General features: G+C 37.5%; 1 long non-coding RNA gene across 1 annotated transcript; it reads left to right on the forward strand.

Annotated features, from left to right (window-relative positions):
• Positions 1-3,057: 3,057 nt before the first annotated feature.
• LOC119262237 lies at positions 3,058-6,701 on the forward strand. Its single transcript, XR_005129504.1, has 4 exons — positions 3,058-3,082; positions 3,407-3,610; positions 5,195-5,385; positions 5,699-6,701. It is a non-coding gene; the product is annotated as an uncharacterized LOC119262237 (long non-coding RNA).
• Positions 6,702-9,989: the final 3,288 nt, after the last annotated feature.

Raw genomic sequence — 9,989 nt, forward strand, 5'->3', positions numbered from 1 at the left:
AAACAGTGAATCGCTGGAAACGTGAGAAGGAGCCGCTTATTATCCAAATATGTGGAAAGTAAAGCATTTATAATGGTGAAAAAGCAGCACTATCACCACGACCACCAATGTTAGCTGGGTAGGGAAGAAATACTGCATTGTGAGACCGAGTCCTAGATCCAGAAGATCAATTAAAAATGGTATTTAAAACGTTTCTCTCTCTCTCTCTCTCTCTCTCTCTCTCTCTCTCTCTCTCTCTCTCTCTCTCTCTCTCTCCCTCTCTCTCTCTCATGCTCTCTCTCCCTCTCTCTCTCTCTCTCTCTCTCTCTCATCCTCTCTCTCTCCCTCTCTCCCTCTCTCTCTCTCTCTCTCTCATCCTCTCTCTCTCTCTCTCTCTCTCTCTCTTTTTCATCAACCGTAACTGTGTTGATGTAATACATTTGCTTCGTGTGGATTTCCGGTCTTATTCATGTTTTCTGTCTCTAATTCATTTATTATATCGGTTTATTTCTGTGTTTGGTGACGTCTGCGGCTCCACGCGCTGCCAAAGTGAAAGTAACCTTCATGCTTTCGGTTTCACGCTCTCGCGCTCTTCCTGTCGCTTTAGACGATCTTTCACCAGCTAAAAACACAGTTTCATCAAAGATTTCCCAGAAACTGCTTCGCAGATCTGCTTCTGAACTTCACTCCGTGTTCAGGTTGACTAACATCGGTAAGTTTAAACTCTGAATGACGGATTTTTCCTTGTAGCTTTTTATGAAGACATTAACCGCCATTGTTGTTTCTCTTCTCAGGACAGGAAGATGAAAAGTAAGTGATTTGTAATGTTTACAGTTTACGACACTAAATGCTCCACTGATCAAACATGCAGGCCAAACCAAGGTGTAAAATCCTGTTATCCAGAGAGGGAAAACCCTTTTGTAGAACCACAGTGAACCCAATCATACTGACCTGAGTCTGGTCCAGAACTCGCCCTTCCTCTACCGCTCCTTCTGTTATAAACCAAACAGCAGCTGGCCTGAACAGAGCTAAACAGCAGAGGAGATGAAGGAGAAATCACATCTTCACAAACAAAGTTTAAATGAGTAGTGTGCACATTAAACTGTAGCTGATCTACTTATAAGACAGAACCAGCACATAAAGTGATCTATAATACAGGCCGTGATTTTGCCCTGTCTAACGTGTGACATTTCCCTACCTAAACAGTTCTGTTAATCCTGGAAGAGAATGAAATACACAAGAAAGTTTGGAAACAGTTTAAAAAAAAAGTCAAACAAAAGCTGCACAAAGTTTCCGCAGAGGAAAGTAACGAGAAGATTAAGGCTGTTATGAAGTTCTGCAATTTTAAGGGTGAAAGTGACCTTGAAGCAGCACTGACAAGCATTCCTGGTAAGAAACTCCAATGCAGGTACTAATTCCTAAACACCTACACATCATGAGCTTTTCACCATCCAGTTAAATGTGCTTCACTTCTAGAAAACAAGCCTGCAGTTCTGGTGGTGCTCCATGAAACATCAGAACCAGACACAGTGGTAAAAGACAGCGGCAGATCTGAGACCAGAGATAATACGTTCATAGTGCACTGTGTGTTTAATAGTGAGGTTAAAACATTAGAGGAATACCATAAGAAGCGCAAGGTCTGGAAGGAAGTCGACGAATTTCTCCAATCTGTGGTATGTTTTTCTTTTTTTGCAGAATATGTTAAAAATATCCTACTTAAATACAATGAACTACTTTTACATGTTCTAATTCTGTTTATTCATAGTATTCGATTATGTCATTGAGAAGTTACTGTAACTTTGGGAGACAAGTTGCAACTCTGCCATTGCCTCGTCACAGTTCCTGCAGCCACAACCCTGCAGGCTGACAAAGTCCAAGCAAAATAAATAATTGCAAATTTCCATTCTGTCTCGAAAGGTGCAGCAGTACATTCAGGCTTCATCTTATGGAAACTTTAAATAAGAAGCCGACAGCCACATAATTATATATATATATATACACACACACACACACACACACACACACACACACACACACACGGCTAAGGAATATTTTGCAAGAACAATTATACAATTTATTTCAATAAATGCACCTTTAATTTGGAAATACCTTTTATAGAAAACCTACCACTAAACTTTTTCTTGAAGATGTTGGCTGATCTAATTCTGTGTCCCAAACTTTGCGCTTCTATACTTCACCTTCTACACTAATGAGTGGAATTAATGATGCAGTTGTTTATTTACTGAATATTTAGTTTCCCAGTTATACCTTTGCTGGTTCAGCCAATGGATTGGTTATACTTTTGATGGATCAGTTATTGTTTTGCTGGATTGGTTATACTTTGGACGGATCAGTTATTGTTTTGCTGGATTGGTCCTGTTTTTGTTGGGTCAGTTATGTCTTTGCTGGATTAGTTATGGCTTTGCTTGATTGGCTGTGCCTTTGCTAAATTGATTATATCTTTACTAAGTGAATTATAAGTTTTTTGTGTAATAAAAATTTCCACTGCACTGCCAAATAAATTTGAAGTTACCCACCAAAATGGTGGCAGTGCAATTGTATGACGTAATTTGAATACTTTGAATATCTGAATTCTGAACTCTATACATGTGTGTAAGCAAATAATCTTGGATTGTCATGTCAGTAATTCAAGCATTTTTTCCTTCATCAGGCTTCATCAGAAAGCGCAAGTAAGTGATAAAATTAAACTTCTGTATTGTGCTGTTTTTAGGTAGAAACATAAGAATCGTGTTAGAGGACACCTGTACAAACATCTGTATTACAGCTGCATTCTAGCTAATGCTGTAGCATTTTGAGAACTGTACATTTATATACTGTTTTCACTTTTAATCTGACAGGGCAGAACATCAGAAAGAGAAGTACTTTATTTCTCTTTCCTCTGGTTATTTACAGATAAAGTGACAAAATCATTGTATCTTTATTTTGGTATAAAAAAAGACAAGAGTTTATAGGGCACCTGTACAAATCTCCTCTTATTCACTGCATTAGCTGCATTCTAGCTAATGTTGTAGCATTTTGAGAACTGTACATTTATATACTGTTTTCTCTTTTAATCTGACAGGGCAGAACATCAGAAATAGAGGTACTTTATTTCTCTTTCCTCTGGTTATTTACAGATAAAATGACAAAATGATTGTATGTTTATTTTGGTACAAAAAAAGACAAGAGTTTATAGGGCACCTGTACAAATCTCCTCTTATTAACTGCATTTGTTTATGCCCATTATACATATTTATGATTTTCTTTGTTATTTATCATAATAAATGCATAATATCATGTGGCCAATTTCCTTTCTTTTTTTCGTCATTTTATAGACCAAAACCTGTAAATGTTGTCTAGTGTGACATAAAATGATATTTTATTTATTTTTCCTACTCTTAAATAGCATTTTAATTTTTTTCTCCAGATTTGGGTACACTATATTTTACTATTGTAGTGGGAAATACTCTGAAGTCCCATGAGCAGTTCCTGGAAAATCTCCATGAAAGAAGACGTCTAAGGAGTGTGTCTGATGTGGGGAAGTGTGATGTAATTTTGGTTTTCTGTCCAATTGTTTCACAACCTGGAACTGACATTGAAGCAGCACTGCTTCAACTTAATCGTTTATCAGGTAATTCATACATTAAAACCCTCAAAAAAAAGAATGCTTGCTTAAAGGGGAAATCCAGCTTTATTTCAACATTTCTGCACAATTCAGTCTTTTGAAGCGAATGCTTGCCTTATAGTCTCCTGCATGTACCATTTTGCCATGAATGTACTGTATGAAAACAACAACGCTTTAGTCCAAAATCTTCTCAAATTTCATGTAATAACTCTCTGTTAGGGACCTTTTAGAAGCATTAAACTCTTCAGATGTCTGGTTCCTATCACCGCTACTCTGAACACTTCTGACTCTCTGAGTTTCTCTAGAACAGAGCATTTCATATCAAATCACTCTGAAAGACTTTGTTCATATTTTAACCATATAATTATGCAGAAACCTTGATCACTACAACATTTCATAAGAAAATGCAGTTTGCACAACTTACCCCTTACCCATGTATTTGATTGGCCAAAACATGTTTGATGTCTGAAGTTTTCTTTATTTGTTTTACACTAAGATAAGATAAGATAAGATAAGATAAGATAAGATAAGATAATCCTTTATTAGTCCCACAGCAGGGAAATTCACAGTATTACAGTAGCAGCAGAGTAACAGGAGTAAGGCAGTAATAGAAATGGGAAACAGTGTAAACATTATCAACATTATAAATAATAAAAATTAAAGCTAAATCTCTAAACTATTTACAACAAAATAAGGATGATAATAAAATAAAATAAAATAAGAGTTGCATAGGAATCTGTATTGCACTTAGCATATTGCACAATGAAAAATGAAAAATGTTTGTATTCTGAATGTAAGTGTATATTGTGTGTGGTCTACTGGGAGCAGTGCTGGTTGTACAGTCTCACAGCAGCAGGAAGGAAGGCCCTGCGATAGCGCTCCTTCACACACTTGGGGTGAAGGAGCCGGTCACTGAAGGAACTGCCCAGTGCTGCCAGAGTCTCATGCATGGGGTGAGAGTCGTTCTCCAGCATGGATGCTAGCTTGTTCAGCATCCTCCTTTCTCCCACCGCCTGCACTGGGTCTAGAGGAGTTCCCAGGACCGAGCCGGCCCTCCTGATCAGTTTGTCCAGTTTCTTCCTGTCTGCAGTGGAGATGCTGCCGCCCCAGCAGACCACTACATAGAAGATGGCTGATGCCACCACTGTGTCGAAAAAGGTCCTCAGGAGTGGCGCCCTGCACTCCAAATGACCTCAGTCTCCTGAGCAGGTAGAGTCTGCTCTGTCCTTTCCTGTAAAGTGCAGCTGTGTTGTCTGACCAGTCCAGTTTACAGTTAAGGTGCACACCCAGGTACTTATAGAAATAATGAAAATAATAAGTTTTGGAAGTAATAAGCTTATATTATACTTTGCTTGTACCTCATTTACTTTACTGTAACTTCATACCACAAACGTGTCTTGGCTGATTAAATATGTTTGGGGTAAGGGGTTAGTATGTACATTTTATTTTTCAGTGGATCATTATTTTAAAGTACATATTAAAATATTTTGCTCAAGACATTACCAGATATTCATTAAACCGTTCATTAGACCGACCACCTGTTAATGCGAGAAATATTTGACCATATATGTCAAATATCTTTTTCCACAGATAAACCTGCAGTTCTAGTGGTGCTCCATCACACATTCAACCCAGACCTCATTGTACCAGACAGCAGCAGAACTGTGTCCAGAAAGAAAACACTCACAGTGGACTGTCTGTTCCATGAGGATAGAGGACTGCTGCAGTGCAGAAAGAATGATGACGCTTTAAAAGAGGTTTCAAACTGGATCAAATCTGAGGTATGTATGTTTAATATAACACACCAAAATAGGCCTATCTGTGTATCTCTATTTGCTGCATTATTGCTATTATAGTAAATATTGTTGCAGTACCTCCTTTGCTACACTGACATAAGTTCATTATAATAATTACAGATGTGCATTGTAATATTACTTAAGTAAATGTAAACGCATCATATTAATTAATGTCATTTACATTCCTCACTATAACAAATTGGCTAAAAATAGAGCGTTGAGTAATTTTGCTGAATCTCACATGGGCTTGTTGTAATTGTAAATATTAATGAGACTGACATTTTGAATTTACTTTTAGAACTCACTTTAGCTGACTTCTAAAGAAGACTCCATTATTAAGTCAGCCATGAGTTTTTAAAGGATCTTAAAGAAAGAAGTAGGAAGGAAATTCTGGCCAGTGGACACTGAGAAGATTCTTCACCCACAGGCCACTTCAAGGGAGGCTGTGAGCTCTACTGATTTTTTTTTAAACAGACCATTGCTGCATCGTGACTAAGCCACCTCAATATGAAGTCCAATTTGTGTATATTTTGCCAAATCTGTATTACTGCCTATATATCAACATATTCAAATGTTTTACACTTGACACTAAGCAAATTAACATGTATTGGTAATTGGGCTGTTTAGGTTATGTTGTTAGCAAATATAAATAATGTTGCTGAGCACGTTCTTTAGTTTGAGTTGGAAGTCGTATCAGAGAAATCAGATTTAAAGTGGCCTTTTATATCATTTTGATAGCTTTTTATATTTTACCTTGTATTTTAAGTTGTATGATCCTCATAAGGCACATAATTATAGCATAACCTTTAATGATATGTTAGCATTGCAATTTCTTTTTATCGATTATGTAATTGTCATTTCTGCATGTGCTGTGTCAGTGATAGGTAATAGGAAACCCAGGCAATAGTCTGCATATAAAAACAAATTTCCTGAATTAAATCAGGTTTTCCAGCCTCCCAGTTGTTGTTGTGTTTAGTATATTGGATTATATTCATGACGATCTTGTATTTGTAATGGCCCCTAGTTTAGCTTATTGCTGTACAGGCAGAGGTCACGTAATGTAGCTACTGAGGAGACTTGATCATTAGCATGCATGTGTTGTTTGCAAGCTTTCAGTTGTAATCTACTTATAATCAATAACAATATGTGTAATCGAATTTATAACTTTTTTATAAATGGTTTTATTGATTTAATTAATTCAATTAATTGTGAAGACAGAATAAATATTTTGGTCCAGTGGAACAGCTTGATCAATGTTGACTGAATGATTCAATAAATAATGAATAAAAGAGTAAATACTGTCTGCTGCACTACTTCTTTTCTAATGCTGGAGGAGAAATCTCCGCTAACAGAGCACATTCACAGAAGCATGTATCTCCGTGTATGAACAGCCTTTTAAAATTTTTCCACCAATTTTTCAAAACTTCAGAATAATTCAGTCACTGAGATATTGTGATTCAGAATAATTCAGTCACTGAGATATTGTGATGTGGAGCGATGAGGTGGACCCATGTGCTGAGTAAAGTGAGATTTATTCTGGGCAAATCCAGGGTCATGGTTGAAACAGTCCAGGTTCATATAGCCAACACGAAGAACAGGAGGGACAGACATAGTGAACAGAAACACAGAATTCCAAACAGCACAAACAATACATCCAATATAATCAGCACATCAAACATCAAAGAAAGACCGGGGCAAACACGGGGCTTGTATGTCATAGGGATGACGAAGGACAGGTGGGAAACAGGTGGAAACAATCAGGGGCAGAGTAGTGAAACAAGGGGGCAGGACAAAGAATCAAAACAAAGGGGCATGAGGACGATCAGAAAGTAAACAGAAAAGCACGTGGAGGAGTGGGAGGAGCCAATCGTGACAGATATAAACAAAGTCATTCCGAATGATCTGTGTGAAATGGTTCAAGAACTTTCCCACTCAGATACATTTTTTGAGTTTAGTGTTTGATTTGTATCAGATTACTGTCTTTTGGGGAAATGTTGTTTGACTGAAAACCCTCAAACCAATGTGGCAGCAACTTTGGCACATAAACACTGTAACTGGAAAGTTAAAGTGAAATCAGCCGCTGCCCAGCTGGCACACAACCGACCTTCAACGTTAAAATGTGGTTGAAATAATCTCTGTTATTGTTTCAATGTTGAAACAATGTTAAAACAACATTTAATGTTAAATGATTGTGCAAACGTTGAACTATTAACGTTGAATCAACATAATATCTTCAACCTGCCTTTGTATTGCCATTTCAAGTTAAAAAAACACAATAAAAAACGGTTGGATGCAAGGATGAAAAATGTACAAACAACTCTTTGGCGTTGGAATTTGAAAGAGGTATTTATTTTTATTATTATTATTATTATTATTATTATTATTCATTCATTCATTCGTCCAAAACGTCGTCAAAAACAGGCAGGTACTAACCAGGAAGATAACATCAGGCAATGAAACAGCTCGGAATGTTTTGAGGCAGAAACAAAACTGTTTGACAAATGATCAAGTTTAAATAGAGCAGGAGTGAAATCAGGCATAGCAACGGCGTGTGTCACGTGATCACTCGAGGGCTTCTGGGAGTCATCAGTGATGCAGGCGGAGGGCGTGAAATGTAAAGGTTTATGTATGTCCCTTTTTATTTTTCTTCCTACATAATATTCGCGGTATTATAGCGCATCATATATTAATATCAAGGCATTTTTCTGTTCCACCAGACCCGGCGGCGAGATAATCTCGCGAGACTTTATACAGTGACGCCCGGGCTGCTTGGCGCCGTTTTATAACCGTTGGTGTGACGTCGCTGGGAGAAGTTCGGCTTTTTGCTCACTTGGCATCTTTTAAAGTTTAGCTAAGGTAAGCAGAGTCAAAGTTTAGTCAAAACCCAAGAGCATAATATTATTAATTACACACAGAGTTATTAAACAGGCGACCCCAGTAACGCTAGCTGGTTAGCTATCCTGGCTAGGTGTTGTGAGGATGCCTGAGTAGCTAGCATGAGCAAAAATTAGAAACGAGTGGATGAAAATTCAATATTTTAAAAAGTTTAGATGTTCGTTTGCCTTTTTGCGGTTGCTACTGCGGTTTCCTAAGTGTGTGCTGCTCATTTAACGTTACTAGTGTGTTATGAGGCTAGTTTATGTATGAGATTTAGTTTAAGCTAACTTTAGCTGCTAATGCGTTCCCTGGACCAAAGACCTGTAGCGCTGACGTCAGTAACGTTGTATTTTAGGTTTGGCTGCTAATGTAGTTTCTCATAGGAAGCCAAAGTGGACCACTAAATTGTTTTTTTTCATGTTTTTTTGTAGTCCATGTGTGTAGAATTACAAAGCATATAATGGTAGTATTATAGCCGATGCCGCCGTGTTTTAAATGCGTGGCACTGCATTATTGGATGGGTCTCCTCACTGAAGGCTCCACCAGACCTAACTCAGAGAGAGCAATAATGCCAGTATTTTGTGCAGTTTATGGTTACTATAATCTGCGCAGTGTCGAAAGCAGATCGCGTGGGATTACCTTTCACAAGAAGACTGAACAATAATGTCGGTTATTGTAGCCTTTATAATAGGCTGCACCACATTGCAAAATTAACTACCCTGGAATATATATATATATATATATATATATATATATATATATATATATATGTATATGTGTGTGTGTGTGTGTGTGTGTGTGTGTGTGTGTATGTACAGGAGTGCAGCTACATACTTTCTGAGGTGTATGCAAATATTTTATAGCATAACATTTGTTCTGTTGACTGAAATGAGTTAAACTGGTAAGTGCTGCTCTTTTGTGTGTGCGTGAAATATAAATGTATATGTATGTCCTTTTTAATTTTTCTTCTTGCATATATGTGCGGTATATCATCTATTAATATCAAGGCATTTTTTTCTGTTTCACCAGACCCGGCGGTGAGAATCTCGCGCGACTGTACGGAGTGAGTGGAGTACGTCGGAAGAGTTAATTTTAAGTTAAGGTAAGTCAGTTACCTGAGGGGCATAATTTTATTAATTACACGTTAGCCCAGTAACGTTAGCTGGTTAGCTATCCTGGCCAGGTGTTGTGAAGATAATTTATTATTTACTGCGCACATAACAGAGAGGAGCGTGCAGCTTAAAGCTCCACAGAACAATTATATTTTTATCTTTCAAGTCACTTAAATTTTAATTTGTATCATGAGGAATGTATTTATTTATTAAACAGATATTTTTAAACACTGAAGCTGTGAGTGCATTTATGTATGTATACGTTCCGCACCATGGACAGCGCGCCAGGGGTATGAAGTTAGCCTCATAGCTGCCGGCTTCCTTTTAATCCTCCAGCCCTTCTTAAGTCACGTAAAAGGCACAGGTTGCACCCGGTGCCAGAATATGACTCGAGTGTGATATTAAAATATGAGCAGAGAACAAAAGTAATTTTCTGGTTTTAGAAACACACTTTTGACGTGCAACTTATGATCTAAAAAAAGATCCTAATGGAATAACAATGTACAGTTTTTAAAAAATTGTTGGCACTGTACACAGGATGTACAGTATTTGACTATAAACTAACCTGCGGTTTGCTTTTCCTCTTGAGACACTGTTCTC

This window comes from Pygocentrus nattereri, chromosome 23 (genome assembly GCF_015220715.1).
Source record: "Pygocentrus nattereri isolate fPygNat1 chromosome 23, fPygNat1.pri, whole genome shotgun sequence".
In the NCBI taxonomy this organism is placed as follows: domain Eukaryota; kingdom Metazoa; phylum Chordata; class Actinopteri; order Characiformes; family Serrasalmidae; genus Pygocentrus; species Pygocentrus nattereri.